Genomic DNA, 19581 nt, shown 5'->3' with positions numbered 1-19581 from the left:
AACGCAACTCTGAAGATTGGGATCTTGATGAAGGTAAGGAGTCAGGTATGAATTTCAAGTTTGATTGCGTTAAATCCTTTGTTGAAACAAATACTTTTTATAATTTTAGCGCTAAGTATGGACTTGACTCTGAGATAGTAGCTTCATTGTGTGAATCATTTGCTGCTCATATTGATCTCCCCAAAGAGAAGTGGTTTAAATATCATCCTCCCTTAGAAGTCAATGTAGTTAAACCTAATCCAGTTGAAGAGAAAGTCATTGCCTGTAATGGTCCTATTGTTCCCAGTGCTTACATTGAGAAACCACCTTTCCCTGTTAGGATAAAGGATCATTCTAAAGCTTCAACTATGATACGTAAGGGCTACATTAGAACACCTACACCCCCTGAGCAAATTAGAGTTGAACCTATTATTGCTATTATCAAAGATCTCCTGTCCGACAATGTTGATGGCCATGATATTCACTTCTGTGAAGATGCTGCTAGAATTGCTAAACCACATGCTAGAGACAAACATAGGCCTGTTGTTGGCACGCCTGTTGTTTCTGTTAAGATAGGAGATCATTGTTATCATGGTTTATGTGACGTGGGTGCTAGTGTTAGTGCAATACCTCAATCCTTATATGATGAAATTAAAGACAAGATTGCACCTGTCGAGATAGAACCCATTGATGTCACTATTCAGCTTGCCAATAGAGATACTATCTGCCCTGTGGGAATTGTTAGGGGTGTTGAAGTCTTGTGTGGTAAAACGAAGTATCCTGCTAATTTCCTCGTTCCTGCTACCACACAAGATAGCTTTTGTCCCATCATATTTGGTAGACCTTTTCTCAATACTGCCAATGCTCATATTGATTGTGAGAAGCAAACTGTCACTGTTGGCTTTGAAGGTATGTCACACGAGTTCAATTTCTCCAAGTTTGGTAGACAACCTCATGAAAAAGAGTTACCTAGTAAGTATGAAATCATTGCCCTAGCTTCTATTGCCGTGCCTCCTACTGATCCTTTAGAACAATACTTGCTTGAGGATGAAAACGATATGCATATGGATGAAAGGGATGAGATAGATAGAGTTGTCTTAGAACAATATCCTATCCTTAAGAATAAATTACGTGTTGAACTGCTTGGAGATCCACCCCCACCAAAGGGTGATCCTGTGTTCGAGCTTAAACAATTGCCTGATACACTTAAGTATGCTTATCTTGATGAGAAAGAGATATATCCTGTTATAATTAGTGCTACTCTTTCAGAGCATGAAGAAAATAAGTTACTAAAAACTCTGAGGAAGCACCGTGTTGCTATTGGATATACTCTTGATGATCTTAAGGGCATTAGTCCCACTCTATGCCAGCACAAGATTAAAACCGATCCTGATTCCAAACCAGTCGATGATCATCAACGGAGATTAAATCCTAAGATGAAAGAGGTAGTAAGAAAAGAAATACTAAAGGTCCTAGAAGCAGGTATTATCTATCATGTTGCTCATAGTGATTGGGTGAGTCCTGTGCATTGCGTCCCTAAGAAGGGAGGTATTACTGTTGTCCCTAATGATAAGGATGAATTGATCCCACGGAGAATTATTACTGGCTATAGGATGGTGATCGATTTTAGGAAATTGAATAAAGCCACTATGAAAGATCATTACCCTTTTCCTTTTATCGACCAAATGCTAGAAAGACTGTCTAAACACACACACTTCTGCTTTCTAGATGGTTATTCTGGTTTCTCCCAAATACCTGTTGCACAATCTGATCAGGAGAAAACCACTTTCACCTGCCCTTTCGGTACCTTTGCTTATAGACGTATGCCTTTTGGCTTATGTAATGCACATGCCACCTTTCAAAGATGTATGATGGCTATATTCTCTGACTTTTGTGAAAATATTGTTGAGGTTTTCATGGATGACTTCTCCGTTTACGGGTCTTCTTTTGATGATTGCCTCAACAACCTTGATCGAGTCTTGCAGAGATGTAAAGATACCAATCTTGTCTTGAATTGGGAGAAGTGCCACTTTATGGTTAATGAGGCATCGTCTTAGGACATAAAATTTCTCAAAGAGGTATTCACGTCGATAAGGCTAAGGTTGATGTGTGACAGCCTGATGCCGACGTTCCAGAAGATTCCCCTTTCCTTTCCGTTTCCGTCGTGTGGGTATTTTTATTTGTTGCATAATCATCACATCATTCGCATCATCTGCATTGCATCGGCATCTCCGTTGCCGCCAGTTTTCAAAATTTGGATCCGTTAGTAGTTGCCGGTTCTCGTCATTGTCCGTTCTGAGCCCGACCGCACACGCACGCGCCCGCAGCATCGTTCGAACCCTGTTTTAAAAGCGTGCCTAAAACTTTCTCTGATCGAGGTGAAACTTGGCATGCGGTCGTGATTAGATATAGCTAGGCCGCCTGTCGAATTTCGTCGCGATCGGAGTTCGTGTGGTACCCGAACGGTTGATCGTAGTGGCACCGTAATCGGTCTATCGTCTCACGTCTTTCGGGGTTTTAAATCTCGTTGCCGGGCCGCCTGTTTTCCCTCTTGTCATAGCCCATCTACACAGCCCATTAGTGCCACCTAGCCACTTCCTCCGTTCGTGGTCGTCGGATCGCGATCGGACGGACGAGGTCCACCCCACCATAGACCAACCCTATATAAGCTCCACCCCATGGAGAGGTCTCTCTCACTTCACTAGGGTTCCCCCTAGTCATTTTTGCAGCCACCCCCCTAGAAAACCCCACCTGCTAGCCCACACCCTTCAAATCCCGCAGCCCTAAGCTCCATAGCCTTTCACATCCTTCGGATATGAGATCTGGGGCTCAGATTCGCCCAAATCCCCACCTACCGGACATGTCCGCGGTCATACCAGACACGTCCGGGTGTCCGCGGTGCCAGCGATCCATCCCGAGTAGCAACCCACAGCCGCAGCCCATGGAGCTCACTGCCCGAGGTCGCTACCTTGTCGGGCCCTCACCGCGCCTCCCCGTCGGAGTTCGCCGGCCACCGCCGGAGCAACCTCGCCGGACTTTGAGGCGATCCTCGCCCCGTGCTTGCCTCCTCTCCTCAACCTCTCCTGCCTTCCCTTCTTCTCCAACTTTTCTTCCTCACGTTCATCTCTCTCTTCTCTCCCGCGCAGGTCGGCACCGCCTTGGAGAGCCGCCGGGAACCGGCCGGAGCAGGCCTCCGCCGCTCAGATCTGGCCGCCCTAGGAGCACCGGGCCTCAGCCCCGCCGTGCCCGTCGCCAGCAACCGGCGCCGCCGGCAGCTCCTGGTCTGGGGACGAGGGGATGAGGAGAGGGACGAGAGCCTCCCCGCCTGGGCCTCCTCCCCTGGGCCCTGCAACAGCCCAGATCGCCACCTCGGCCCGTAGGCCAGATCCGCCCCGCACCCGGCCAAGCCGGGCCTCTTCCAGCGCCCAGGCCAGATCCGTCCCATAGGTGAGCACTTTTTTTTCCCTGCCTCTATCCCGCGCCCGTGTGTTGTAGGCCACTGTTGTAGAATTCGGCCCAATATGTTTTTTTATATTAGAGTTTCGAATTAGTTATTCTTAGGAATATAGATATATTAAAATGCCCGTAGTTTCTAACCGTAAGTCGGATCACGAAGATTTAGATATGTATCTCGTGTAGAATTTCGCGTAGATTACGATTTCACAACTTGCATATTTGTTTGGCGTCGTTTAGCGCACCGTATGCCTAGAAACACGTGCTGTCCTAATATGTTTTGTCCGTAGTTATTTTTTTCGCGCGTGTCCGGATTGTTCGATCTCCGTAGTAGAAATGCCCATGTTTTAGGAACCATTTTCCCATGTATTTTAGAGCGGTCATTGGTATTTTTGCGTGTAGGGAATTGCCGCTAATTTATTTTCCCGCGTATAGGTTATTTTCTCGCATTTATGTGTGGCATTATTTTTGTTGTGCAACCCCACATATTTTATATGCTTTTGGGGTAGAAAAATCCATGGGATTTTACTGTGCAATTATTTTTAGCATTAGAGCAAGTTAGTTCACGCAATATTTTTTTGGACGCCTTTTGTTTATTTCGTAGGATTTATTCCGTGCTTCGTTTGACGGAGTTGTCAACTAGAGAGTTGATATTGGGTGTTTACTCTAGCCCCTGGTATTTTTGGTTGCAATAGAAATGCATGTTCAGGTCTGGTTTGCTTGCTCTCAAGTTGTTAGAAATAGTGCTGATTTGGAGGTGCTAAAATATTTCTAAGTCTGAAATCTGTTATATTTTGTTGATGTCTTGTCTTGCTTGTATCTTGTGATCTGTAGCTCTTTTGAGGTTGGTCCAATGGAGTTAGTTGTAGCCCTTGTGTTTCTCTAGCATGCTGTGAATTTTCATGCCATTCGGAGTCCTGTAGATATTGGTTTTGCTGCTGTCAATATGCCTTCAGACCGAAAACTGCACTTGCATAAGGTGTTATTTTCACTAAGTCTGAAATAGTGTGTGGGAAGCCATTTTGTGACTTCTTTCCCTAGTGATCCATGATGCCATGCTAGTTGTTGTTGGTTGTATGTTGTAGTGCTTCTTGCCCTCTTTCGTGTCATGCCTTGCTTGAGTATATTTGAGATGAATAGTTCATAGTTGTGGGGCGTAGAAAATGCTATGTGGCTGATTTTGGCAGATTGTAGTGATTTCTTGTTTTGCTCGTAGTTGTTGAACCGTAGCTCCGATTTGATCGTGTCCTACATGAAACTTGCTTAAAATCTCGTGTAGTTTCATTTTCTCTTGCTGGTTGTATGTTTTGAAGTGCTCGTGACCGTCGTTGCACACATATTGCATTCATGCCATCATATCTTGCGATGCTTGTATCTTTTGAACCGTAGCTCCGTTGGAGATGTTCTCTATGTGTAGATTGCTTGTAACGACGCGTAGAATCACGTGAACCTATTTGTTTTGCTGATTAACAACTAATTAAATGCATTAGTTCAGATCTGGATAGAATTGTAAATTAACATGTGAGGTCGTCACGGAGGTGCTATATGTCATTTCCGACCTCACTTAAAATGCCTAGATAGGAAGTTTAATTACGCTTCACCTCTTGCCATGTTTGACAACATTTAAAATTGACGTGTATCTAATCGGGATAGAACTAACTAAATAAACGTGGAGTTTCGTCAATATGCAACTCGTTGCATATTGAACTTCACTTAATGTGTAGTGTTTGATTGTGTGAATTGTCATGCCGTGACTTGCATGTATTCAGCTGCTCATGCATCATATGTGTTGTGTACCGTGTGGTGAATATCGTGTGTTGATTTGTGTTTCCGGTTTTCCCCGTCTCGATAGAGTTCCGCAAGCGTGTCGGATGTGAGGACCCGTTCGACTACGTCGGTTCGTCTGCTTCACGGAGGCATTCTTCTTCCAAGCGGGATCTCAGGCAAGATGACTATTTCCCAGATACCATTACTATCATTGCCATGCTAGTTTTATCGCTTCTCTCGTTTATGTCTCGTTGCCTACCACATGTTAAATATCAGCCTCTCAACAATGCCATGAAACCTTCAACCTGTTCAACCTAGCAAACCACTGATTGGCTATGTTACCGCTTGCTTAACCCTGTCTTAGCGTTGCTAGTTGTAGGTGCAGTTGCTTCCATGTGAAAACATGGGTTCCTTGTTATATCAGCATATTTAAATGCTATTTAATTTAATGCACCTATATACTTGGTAAAAGGTGGAAGGCTCGGCCTTTCCAGCCTGGTGTTTTGTTCCACCTTTGCACCCTTAGTTTTGGCTACCGGTGTTATGTTCCATAAATGAGCGCTCCTAACACGATCGGGGTTGTTATGGGGACCCCCTTGATAATTCGTTTTAGATTAAAGCTGGTCTGGCAAGGCCCAACATTGGTACTACATTTTCCCAACATAATAAATCTGTTAAAATGAAATGCATAGGGAGTTAGCGCTACCCGAGGAGTAATTCTACATAATACAGGGAGGGCCAGTGCTGATGGTGCTGGTCCAAAACAGAGCACTGTGTGGGGCCACCGCGAGGAAACTCGAGGTTTGGCACTCGTACGCGTAGCTTATCCGTCGTGTCCTGAGAACGAGATACACGGCTCCTATCGGGATCGTCGACACGCCGGGCGGCCTTGCTGGATTAGTTTTACCTTTGACGAGATATCTTGTGCATCAGGATTCCGGTGATGCTTTGGGTAATCTCAGAGTTGAGGTTTTCCACTAGGGAATCCGACGAGATCACGAGCTTCGTGGTTGAGGATTTCTATGCGGCTTGTGGTAATTTGTGATGGACTAGTTGGAGCATCCCTGCAGAGTTAAATCTTTCGGAAAGCCGTGCCCGCGGTTATGTGGCAACGTGGAAACTTTGTTTAACACTGGTTCTAGATAACTTGAAGTTAAGTTAATTAAAATACGCCAACTGTGTGCGTAACAGTGACTGTCTCTTTCGTGAGTTCCTTCTCCGATCGAGGACACAGTGGGGTTATGTCTGACGTAGGTAGGTGTTCAGGATCATTCATTTGATCACCATTAGCCACGTCCGTTATGCGTAGATCTTCCCCCTCTTATTTCTTGTACTCGTAAGTTAGCCACCAAATATATGCTTAGCCGCTGCTGCAACCTCACCACTTATCCCTACCTCACCCATTAAGCTTTGCTAGTCTTGATACCTTTGGAAATGAGATTGCTGAGTCCCTTGTGGCTCACAGATTACTACAACACCAGTTGCAGGTACATGTAAAGGTTACTTGACGCGAGCGCGTTGATTGTTCATTTGGAGTTGCTTCTTCTTCTTCTTCTTCAACGATCTAGGATGGGTTCCAAGCCGGCAGCCTGGGAAAGCAAGGATGGACGTCGTTCTTATTTTTCTCGTTTGTTTTCGTCCGTAGTCGGACCCTAGTCTTACTCTTGATGACTATGTAATGTACTGATGTGACTCTGATGTAGCTTGTGGCGAGTGTAAGCCAATTCTATATATATATCTCTTCTTTTCAGTACATGTACTTGTAACGATATCCATTCTTGCGACAAGACGAGATGCGCTTCTATCCCTGACGAGGCCTTCGTGCCAAATTGAGGATAGGGTCGCATCTTGGGCGTGACATGATGCAATCGAGAAAATGCCATACCCCACAGATATCAAAGGTATAAGAAGTTTCCTTGGTCATGCTGGTTTCTATAGGAGGTTCATTAAATACTTCTCTAAGATTTCTATGACTCTTACCAATCTCTTGGAAAAGGATATTCCTTTTGTTTTTGATGATGATTGTGAGGAAGACTTCGAAATACTTAAGAAGGCCTTGATAATTGCGCCTATTGTTCAACCACCTGATCGGAACTTACCTTTTGAAATCATGTGTGATGCTAGTGATTATGCTGTTGGTGATGTCCTAGGGCAAAGAGTTGACAAGAAGTTGAATGTTATTCACTATGCTAGTAAAACTCTAGACAGTGCCCAAAGAAACTATGCTACTACGAAAAAGGAATTTTTAGCAGTCGTGTTTGCATGTGAAAGTTTCAGATCTTACATAGTTGATTCCAAAGTCACTATTCAAACTGATCATGCTACTATTAAGTACCTCATGGAGAAGAAAGACGCTAAACCTAGACTCATCAGATGGGTTCTCTTGCTACAAGAATTTGATTTGCATGTTGTCGATAGGAAGGGTGCTGATAACCCCGTAGCAGATAACTTGTCTAGGTTGGAGAATGTTCTTGATGACCCACAACCTATTGATGATAGCTTTCCTGATGAGCAACTGAATGTCATCAATACTTCACGTAGTGCATCGTGGTATGCTGATTATGCAAACTATATCGTTGCCAAATATATACCACCTAGTTTCACATACCAGCAAAAGAAGAAATTCTTCTTTGATTTAAGACATTAGTTCTGGGATGATCCTCACCTTTATAAGGAAGGAGTAGATGGTGTTATTAGATGTTGTGTACCTGAACATGAATAGGGACAGATCCTACAGAAGTGTCACTCCGAGGCCTACGGAGGACACCATGCCGGGGATAGAACTGCACACAAGGTATTGCAATCATGTTTCTATTGGTCCACTCTCTTCAAGGATGCACGTAAGTTTGTCTTGTCTTGTGACGAATGTCAAAGAATAGGTAATATCGGTAAATGTCAGGAAATGCCTATGAATTATTCACTTGTCATTGAACCATTTGATGTTTGGGGCTTTAATTATATGGGACCTTTTCCAAAATCCAACGGGTATACTCATATCCTAGTTGCTGTTGATTACATCACTAAGTGGGTAGAAGCTATCCCAACTAGTAGTGTTGATCACAATACCTCTATCAGGATGCTTAAAGAAGTTATTTTCCCTAGATTTGGAGTCCCTAGTTATCTAATGACCGACGGTGGTTCACATTTCATTCATGGTGCTTTCCATAAAACGCTTGCTAAGTACGATGTCAACCATTGAATTGCGTCCCCTATCACCCTCAGTACAGTGGTCAAGTAAAGCTAAGCAATAGAGAGATTAAACTAATTCTGCAAAAGACTGTCAATAGGTCTAGAAAGAATTGGTCTAAGAAGCTCGATGATGCACTATGGGCTTATAGAACTTCCTATAAGAATCCCATGGGCATGTCTCCGTACAAAATGGTTTACGTCAAAGCATGTCATTTACCTCTTGAGCTAGAGCATAAGGCTTATTGGGCAATCAAAGAGCTCAACTTTGATTTCAAACTTGCTGGTGCGAAGAGGTTATTTGATATTAGCTCACTTGATGAATGGAGAACTCAGGCATATGAAAATGCCAAGTTGTTCAAAGAAAAGTTAAGAGGTGGCATGATAAAAGGATACAAAAGCGTGAGTTCAATGTAGGTGATTATGTCTTGCTATATAATTCTCGTTTAAGATTTTTTGCAGGCAAACTTCTCTCTAAATGGGAAGGTCCTTACATTGTGGAGGAAGTATATCGTTCCGGTGCCATCAAGATCAACAACACAGAAGGTAATTTTCCGAGAGTGGTAAATGGGCAGAGAATCAAGCATTATATCTGAGGTACCCCCATAAATGTTGAAAGCAATATTATCAATACGATAACTCCGGAGGAGTACCTAAGGGATATTTATCAGCCTGTTCAGACTCTGAAAACAAAGAGTATGTGATTCGGTAAGTAAATAGACTCCAAAACTTTTCCAATAAGAAATTTTCTCCGTTTTGGAATTTTTGGAAAAATAGAAAAATTTAAAGCAGTCCGGAAAGCGCACGAGGAGGCGACAAGTCTGCCAGGCGCGGGCCACGCCCTGGCCGCGCCTGGGGGCTTGTGGCCACCTCGTGTGCCTCCCGGACTCCGTTTTCTTGCGGAGTACTCCTTATGGTGTGAAAAAAATCATTATATATTCTCCTGAAAGGTCTGACCCTCATATCACGCAATTTTCCTCTGTTTTCGTCTCGAGCCTGTTTTCTGCCGCAGATTTAGAGCAAGGATGCCGTCTCAGGAATCTGTCGGGGAGAACAATTTCCCTCAAGTCTATGAAGAAGTAGATGCTGATCTGAAAAGAGTGGAAGTCACGGAAGCCAAGGGCAGAACTGTGTCCAATCTGTGTTCAGGCGTGGGACGAAGTACAATCTGTGTTCAACAAGGAAGAAGTTGAAGAAGTGCATTTCCTCCAACCCTACCTCCACCTATTGTCTCCATCCTTGATTGAACTCTTGAGGTTTTGTGAAACAACTCGTGCTCGCAATACTTATCTCACTCGTGAAGTTGTTTTGTTGGAGAAACATATCACAGATCTCCAAGGTATAAATCAAAGATTGATGGCCCTCTTGGAATCAAAGGACAAAACAACTCCATCACCATCACCTCCAAAGGAAGACAACTAAGCATGGGTATGGGCAATCCCCTTGGCTTGTGCCAAGCTTGGGGGAGTTGCCCCGGTATCGTATCACCATCATATCTTTTGACTTTACCTTTGTTTTAGTTTGTTCCTTTTTGGTTTTATCTTTCTCTAGTAGAATAAAGTGCTTAGTGTTTTAGGATTGAGTTTCACTTTGTGTCACCCCCGATGTATTCAAGCTCGTGAGCCATACAATAAGGAGTGTCTTAGTTAAGGGCCTTGCCTCATGCCATGATCAAGAGAATGAGAAAAGAACAAAAGCATGAAAGATCATGTACTGATCTTATGGGAAGTGATGGCTTCACATATAAAAAGAATGTTGATTGAAACTTGTTGAGGGTAGACAAACGTAGACCTTGGTCATTGTTGCAATTAATAGGAAGTGATAAAGAAGGAGAGGTCCACATATAAATATATCATCTTTGACACCATCTATGATTGTGAACACTCACTAAACTATTGCATGCTTAGAAGCAGATGTTGGACAAGGAAGACAACATATTGAATTGTGTTTGCTTGGTTCCGAACAATGTTATATGACTAGAGATCCCTTAGCATGTGACGATTGCTTCCACCTCATATCAGCCAAAACTTCTGCACTAAGTAGAGATACTACTTGTGCATCCATAAACCTTCAACCCAGTTGTGCCATGAGAGTCCACCATACCTACCAATGGATTGAATAAGATCCTTCAAGTAAGTTGTCATCGGTGCAAGTAATAAAAAATTGCTCCCTAATTATGTATGATCTATTAGTATGTGGAAAATAAGCTTTGTACGAACCTGTGATGAGGAAGACATAAAAGCGACAGACTGCATAATAAAGTTCTTAATCACAGGAGGCAATATAAAGTGACGTTCCTTCACACTAAGAGGACACACATCCAAACCTCAAAAGTGCAAGACAACCTCTACTTCCCTCTGCGAAGGGCCTATCTTGTACCTTTACTTTTGCCCTTGAAAGAGTCATGGTGATCTACACCAATTCCTTATTTCGCTTTTATCTTGGCTAACGTCATATGCTTGGGAAAGATCTATATTCATATGTCAACTTGGAAGTAAGTATTCATGAATTATTGTTGTTGACATTACCCTTGAGGTAAATGGTTGGGAGGCGAAACTATAAGCCCCTATCTTTCTTTGTGACTGACTAAAACTTTGATCTCATGAGTACCACGTGAGTTGTAGCAATTGTAGAAGATGAAAGGATGATTGAGTATGTGGATTTGCTTTACAAGCTCTTACTTGACTCTTTCGATGTTAAGATAAATTGCAATTGCTTCAATGACTAAAGGCTATCGGTTGTTAATTCTCGGTAAGGTTCTTGATCCATACTTTACTTTGTGAAGGAATTATCACTTTAGCATAAGAGATGATATGATGATATTGATGTTCTAACTATGATCATGATGTCTGCATGTCCGTATCTTGTTTTGTCGACACCTCTCTCTCTAAACATATGGGCATATTTATTGATCTCCGTTTTCGCTTGAGGACAACCGAGGTCTAAGCTTGGGGGAGTTGATACGTCCATTTTGCATCATGCTTTCATGTTGATATTTATCGCTTTTTGGGCTGTTATTACACTTCACGGTACAATACTTATGCCTTTTCTCTCTTATTTTGCAAGGTTTACATAAAGAGGGAGAATGCCGGCCGTTGGAATTCTGGTCTGAAAAAGGAGCAAGTTTGAGATACCTATTCTGCGCAACTCCAAAAGCCGTGAAAATCAATGAGGATTTTTTTTGGGATTTATAAAAAATACTGGACCGAAGAAGTATGAGAGGGGCGCCAGCAGGAGGCCACAAGCCTGCTAGGCGTTGCATCCCCCCTGGCCGTGCCTAGGGGGCTTGTGGGCTCCCACTTGGCCCTATGGCTCTCCTATTTTGCTACAAGAAGGGTTTCGTTCTAGAAAAAACCAAGAGGAGGCTTTTCGGAGGATTCGCCGCCGCCACGAGGCGAAACTTGAGCAGAACCAATCTAGAGCTCCGGCAGGACGATCCTGCGAGGGGAACTTCCCTCCCGGAGGGGGAAATCGTCGCCATCGTCATCACCAACACTCCTCTCGTCGGAGGGGACTCATCACCATCAACATGTTCATCAGCACCTTCTCATCTCCAAACCCTAGTTCATCTCTTGTAACCAATCTCCGTCTCGCGACTCCGATTGGTACTTGTAAGGTTGCTAGTAGTGTTAATTACTCTTTGTAGTTGATGCTAGTTGCATTACTTGGTTGAAGATTATATGTTCAGATCTTTGATGCTACTCATTACCTCTCTGGTCATGAAGATGATTATGCTTTGTGAGTAGTCACTTTTGTTCCTGAGGACATGGGATAAGTCATGCTATAAGTAGTCATGTGAATTTGGTATTCGTTCGATATTTTGATGTGTTGTATGTTGTTTTTCCTCTAGTGATGTTATGTGAACGTCGACTACATAACACTTCACCATTATTTGTGCCTAGAGGAAAGCATTGGGAAGTAGTAAGTAGATGATGGGTTGCTAGAGTGATAGAAGCTTAAACCCTAGTTTATGTGTTGCTTCGTAAGGGGCTGATTTGGATCCACTAGTTTAATGCTATGGTTAGACTTTGTCTTAATTCTTCTTTCGTAGTTGCGGATGCTTGTGAGAGGGGTTAATCATAAGTGGGATGCTTGTCCAAGTAAGGGCAGTACCCAAGCGACGGTCCACCCACATATCAAACTATCAAAGTAGCGAACGTGAATCATATGAACATGATGAAAACTAGCTTGACAGAAATTCCCATGTGTCCTCGGGAGCGTTTTACCTCCTATAAGACTTTGTACAGGCTTGTCCCTTGCTACAAAAGGGATTGGTCCACTTTCCTGCCCCGTTGTTACTTTTGTTTCTTGCTACTTGCTATGAATCATCTTGCCACACAACTTTCTGTTACCGATAATTTCAGTGCTTGCAGATATTACCTTGCTGAAAACCACTTGTCAGATCCTTCTACTCCTCGTTGGGTTTGACACTCTTACTTATCGAAAGAACTACGATAGATCCCCTATACTTGTGGGTCATCAACGATGGCGACGATTTCCCCCTCCGAAAGGAAAGTTTCCCCGACGGGATGGCCCTGCCGGAGCTCTAGATTGGTTCTGCTCAAGTTCCGCCTCGTGGCGGCGGCGTTTCTTTCCGAAAGCTCTCCCTTGGTTTTTTCTGGGACGAATTCCTCTATATAGCAGAAGATGGGAGCCGGAGGGGAAACAGGGGGCCCACGATCCCCCAGGGGCGCCCACAGGGGTGGGGCGCGCCTGGCAGGCTCGTGACCTCTTGGTGGCTCCCCTCCAGTATTTCTTCCACCCAGTATTTTTTATATATTCCAAAATAATTCCTCGCTGATTATCCCGGCTTTTGGAGTTGTGCAGAATAGGTATCTCAAACTTTCTCCTTTTCCATCCCAGAATTCCAGCTGCCGGCATTCTCCCTCTTCATGTAAACCTTATAAAATAAGAGAGAAAAGGCATAAGTACCGTACCATAATGTGTAATAACAACCCATAATGCGATAAATATCAATATAAAAGCATGATGCAAAATGGACGTATCAACTCCCCCAAGCTTAGACCTCGCTTGTCCTCAAGCGGAAGCCGAGATCAATAAATATGCCCACATGTTTAGAGATAGAGGTGTCGATAAAATAAAATACAGACATGCAGGCATCATGATCATATTTGGAATAGCAATATCTTCATATAATCTCTTATGCTAAAGTGACAATTCCTTCACAATGTAAAGTATGGATCAAGAACCTTATTGAGAATTAACAACCAATAGTCTTTAGTCATTGAAGCAATTGCAATTTATCATAACATCGGAAAGAGTCAAATAAGAGCTTGTAGAGAAAATCCACATACTCCATCATCTTTTAGTTTTCTACAATTGCTAAAACTCACGCGGTTCTCATGAGATCAAAGTTTCAATTGGACACAGAGAAAGATAGGGGCTTATAGTTTCGCCTCCCAACTATTTACCTCAAGGGTAATGTCAACAATAATAATTCATGACTACTTACTTCCAAGTTGATATATGAATACAGATCTTTCCCTAGCACATGACGCTTGCCAAGATAATGGCGAAATAAGGAATTGGTGTCGATCACCATGACTCTTTTAAAGATAAAAAGTAAAGGTACAAGATAGACCCTTCACAAAGGGAAGCAGAGGTTGTCATGCGCTTTTGAGGTTTGGATGTGTGATCTCTTAGTGTGAAGGAACGCCACTTTATATTGCCTCCTGCGATAAAGAACTTTATTATGCAGTCTGTCGCTTTTATGTCTTCCTCATCACAGGTTCGTACAAAGCTTATTTTCCACACACTAATAGATCATACATATTTAGAGAGCAATTTTTATTGCTTGCACTGTTGACAACTTACTTGAGGGATCTTATTCAATCCATAGGTAGGTATGGTGGACTCTCATGGCAAAACTGGGTTGAGGGTTTATGGATGCACAAGTAGTATCTCTACTTAGTGCGGAAGTTTTGGCTGATGTGAGGTGGAAGAAAGCGTCACATGCTAAGGGATCTCTAGTCATTTAACATTGTTCATAACCAAGCAAACATAATTCATTATGTTGTCTTCCTTGTCCAACATCTACTTCTTAGCATGTAATAGTTTAATGAGTGTTCACAAGCATAGACGGTGTCAAAGATGATATATTTATATGTGAACCTATCTTTCTTTATTACTTCCTATTAATTGTAACAATGACCAAGGTCTACGTTTGTCCACCCACAACAAGTTTCAATCAACATTATTTTTATATGTGAAGCCACCACTTCCCATAGGATCATCACATGATCTTTCATGCTTTTGTTCTATTATTATTCTTTTCTTTAGATCATGGCATGAAGCAAAGCCCTTAACTAAAACACTCTTTATTATATAACTCACGAACTCGATTACATTGGGGGTAACACAAAGCAAAACTCAAGCCTAGATCATACTAAGAACTTTATTCTACTAGATAAAGATATTACCAAAAAGGATCAAACTAAGATAAAGGTAAAGGCAAAAGATGTGATGGTGATACGATACCGGGGCAACTCCCCCAAGCTTGGCACAAGCCAAGGGGAGTGCCCATACCCATGTGTTTAATTGTCTTCCTTCAGAGGTGATGGTGGTGGAATTGTTGGAGTCTGGGGTTGATTCTCCGTCTTCCAAGGTATAGGTTCTCCATCATGGAAAGATGATTGAGTCCCCGGAATCCTCAAATCTGCAGCCAACCGCGTTGCTTTAAATCTATACTCATACTCACAGTTTTGGTTCTGCAGGTCGTAGATCTGGGCTTGGAGATGATCGATTCTATCATAGAGCTTGAAGAGGTGCTCCCCGATGTCCTTGAGATCGATCTTGTGCTTGTTGGTGAACTTCGTGATCATCATGTGGTTGGCGTTGAGTCCGCGTTCCACCATCCCTTGGCACTTGAAGAATTGCTGCTCCATTGCTTCAAGCCTCGCCTCTACGCTTCTGGTCCTCTTGGGCCCCTCAACATCACGGATGTGCAGGACCCCCTCATGCATCTCGATAGATTGAGGGTGTTGCAGCACCTCCGCAAGGTAGGGATTGATGACCTTCTCGAAGAACTTGTCGTTCGGAACTTTTGGGGACGCCATAGCGATGTGGATCTGCCTGCACAGCAGCTCGAAACGAAAACAGAGGATATTTGCGTGATACGAGGGTCAGACCTTTCGGGAGATTATATAATGAATTTTTACCGGCCATAAGGAGTATTCCACAAGAAAACGGAGTCCGGGAGACACACGAGGTGCTCATGAGCCCCCTAGGAGCGCCCAGGGGGTGGGGCACGCCTGGCAGGCTTGTCACCTCCTCGTGCGCTTTCCGGACTACTTTAAATTTTTCTATTTTTCTAAATATTCCAAAACGGAGAAAAATTGCTATTGGAGAAGTTTTTGGAGTCGGTTTACTTACCGTATCACATACCTCTTCTTTTTGGAGTCTGAAACAAGCTAGTAAATATCCCTTATGTAATCCTGTGGAGTTATGGTATTAATAATATTGCTTTCAACATTTATGAGAGTACCTAAGATATAATGCTTGATTCTTTGCCCATTTACAACTCTCAGAAAATTATCTTCCACGTTGTTGATTTTTATGGCACCGGAACGATATACTTCCTCAACAATGTAAGGTCCTTCCCATTTAGAGAGAAGTTTGCCTGCAAACAATCTTAAACGAGAATTGTATAGCAAGACATAATCACCTACATTGAACTCATGTTTTTGTATCCTTTTATCATGCCACCTCTTAACTTTTTATTTAAACAACTTGGCATTTTCATATGCCTCAGTTCTCCATTCATCAAGTGAGCTAATATCAAATAACCTCTTCTCACCAGCAAGTTTGAAATCAAAGTTGAGCTCTTTGATTGCCCAATAAGCCTTATGCTCTAGCTCAAGAGGTAAATGACATGCTTTACGGTAAACCATTTTATACGGAGACATGCCCATGGGATTCTTATAAGCAGTTCTATAAGCCCATAGTGCATCATCAAGTTTCTTAGACCAATTCTTTCGAGAACTATTAACAGTCTTTTGCAAAATTAATTCAATTTCTCTATTACTTAACTCTACTTGACCACGAGACTGAGGATGATAAGGAGATACAATTCTATGGTTGACATCATACTTAGCAAGCATTTTACGGAAAGCACCATGAATAAAATGTGAACCACCATCAGTCATTAAATATCTAGGGGCTCCAAATCTAGGAAAAATGACTTCTTTAATCATCTTAATAGAGGTGTTATGATCAGCACTACTAGTTGGAATAGCTTCTACCCACTTAGTAACGTAATCAACAACAACTAGAATATGAGTATACCCGTTGGACTTTGGAAAAGGTCCCATATAATCAAAACCCCAAACATCAAATGGTTCAATAACAAGTGAATAATTCATAGGCATTTCCTGACGTTTACTGATATTACCTATTCTGTGACATTCATCACAAGACAAGACAAACTTACGAGCATCCTTGAAGAGAGTAGGCCAATAAAAACCGGATTGCAATACCTTGTGTGCAGTTCTATCTCCCGCATGGTGTCCTCTGTAAGCCTCGGAGTGACACTTCTGTAGGATCTGTCCCTGTTCATGCTCAGGTACACAATGTCTAATAACACCATCTACTCCTTCTTTATAAAGGTGAGGATCATCCCAAAAGTAATGTCTGAAATCATAAAAGAACTTTTTCTTTTGTTGGTATGTGAAACTAGGTGGTATAAATTTAGCAACAATATAATTAGCATAATCAGCATACCATGGTGTACTACGTGAAGCATTGATGATATTCAATTGTTCATCAGGAAAGCTATCACTGATGACCCACAAGTATAGGGGATCAATCGTAGTCCTTTCAATAAGTAAGAGTGTCAAACCCAACAAGGAGCAGAAGGCTCTGATAAATGGTTTTCAGCAAGGTAATAACTACAAGCACTGAAAGTAGCGGTAACAAGTGATGGAGTAGTGAGGTGAAACGTAGCAGGTGAAAAGTAACAAGTAACAAGAGTAGTACCGGTGCAGCAAAGTGGCCCAATCCCTTTTGTAGCAAGGGACAAGCCTGAACAAAGTCTTATAGGAAGTAAAACGCTCCCTAGGACACACGGGGATTTCTGTCATGCTAGTTTCATCATGTTCATATGATTCGCATTCGTTACTTTGATAGTTTAATGTGTGGGTGGACCGGCGCTTGGGTACTGCACTTACTTGGACAAGCATACCACATATGATTAACCCCTCTCGCAAGCATCCGCAACTACGAAAGAAGAATTAAGACAACGTCTAACCATAGCATTAAACTAGTGGATCCAAATCAGCCCCTTACGAAGCAACGCATAGACTCGGGTTTAAGTTTCTGTCACTCTAGCAACCCATCATCTACTTACTACTCCCCAATGCCTTCCTCTAGGACCAAATATGGTGAAGTGTTATGTAGTCGACGTTCACATAACACCACTAGAGGAAAAGACAACATACATCATATCAAAATACCGAAGTAATACCAAATTCACATGACTATTAATAGCAAGACTTATCCCATGTCCTCGGGAACAAAAGTAACTACTCACAAAGCATAATCATAATCATGATCAGAGGTGTAATGAGTAGCATCAAGGATCTGAACATAAACTCTTCCACCAAGTAATCCAACTAGCATCAACTACAAAGAGTAATCAACACTACTAGCAATCTTACAAGTACCAATCGGAGTCGCGAGACGAAGATTGGTTACAAGAGATGAACTAGGTTTGGAGATGAGATGGTGCCGATGAAGATGTTGATGGTGACGAGTCCCCTCCGATGAGAGGAGTGTTGGTGATGACGATGGCGACGATTTCCCCCTCCGGGAGGGAAGTTTCCCCGGCAGGATCGTCCTGCCGGAGCTCTAGATTGGTTCTGCTCAAGTTCCGCCTCGTGGCGGCGGAGAATCCACGAAAAAGCTCCGCCCTGATTTTTTTCCGGACGAAACCCTTAATATAGCAAAAGAGGGGGGCCAGTGGGCCACCAGGGTGCCCACAAGCCCTGTTGCCGCGGCCAGGGGGGGTAGGCCGAGGCCACGAGGCTTGTGGGCCCCTGGCAGCTCCCCTCTGGCACTTCTTTGACCCAATATTTTTTATATATTCCCAAAAAATTCCACGTTGATTTTCAGGGCATTTGGAGTTGTGCAGAATAGAGGACTCAGACTTGCTCCTTTTCCAGTCCAGAATTCCAGCTGCCGGTATTCTCCCTCTTCAAATAAACCTTGCAAAATAAGAGAGAAAAGGCATAAGTATGGTACCACAAAGTATAATAACAGTCCATAAAGCGATAAATATCAACATGAAAGCATGATGCAAAATGGACGTATCAACTCCCCCAAGCTTAGACCTCGCTTGTCCTCAAGCGAAAACCAAGATCCATAAATATGTCCACATGTTTAGGGATGAAGGTGTCGATAAAACATAATACGGACATGAGGGCATCATGATCACACATAGAACAACAATATATCATAAAGATCCTTATGGGAAAGTAACAATACCTTCACAAAGCAAAGCATGAAACAAAAACCTTACCGAGAAGTAGCCAACAATAGTCCATAGTCATTGAAGCAATTGCAATTTATCATAACATCAGAAGGAGTCAAATAAGAGCTTGTAAAGCAAATCCACATACTCAATCATCTCTTTTGTTTACCACAATTGTTACAACTCACGTGGTACTCATGGTATCAAATTTTCAGTTGGTCACAGAGAAAGATAGGGGCTTATAATTTTGCCTCCCAACCATTTACCTCAAGGGTAAAGTCAACAATAATAAAGCATAAGTACTCATCTCCAAGTTGATATATGAATATAGATCTTTCCCAAACATATGACGTTCTCCAAGATAAAGGCGAAAAAAAGGAATTGGTGAAGATCACCATGACTCTTTCAAGGGCAAAAAGTAAAGTTACAAGATAGGCCCTTCGCAGAGGGAAGCAGAGGTTGTCATGCGCTTTTGAGGTTTGGATGCGTGTCCTCTTAGTGTGGAGGAACGTCACTTTATATTGCCTCCTGTGATAAAGAACTTTATTATGCAGTCTGTCGCTTTTATGTCTTCCTCATCACAGGTTCGTATAAAGCTTATTTTCCACACACTAATAGATCATACATATTAGAGATCAATTTTTATTGCTTGCACCGATGACAACTTACTTGAAGGATCTTACGTAATCCACGGGTAGGTATGGTGGACT

Source organism: Hordeum vulgare, chromosome 6H (genome assembly GCF_904849725.1).
Source record: "Hordeum vulgare subsp. vulgare chromosome 6H, MorexV3_pseudomolecules_assembly, whole genome shotgun sequence".
Lineage (NCBI taxonomy): Eukaryota > Viridiplantae > Streptophyta > Magnoliopsida > Poales > Poaceae > Hordeum > Hordeum vulgare.
The sequence above is the reverse complement of the archived record's forward strand: the minus strand, read 5'-3'. Positions refer to the sequence as shown.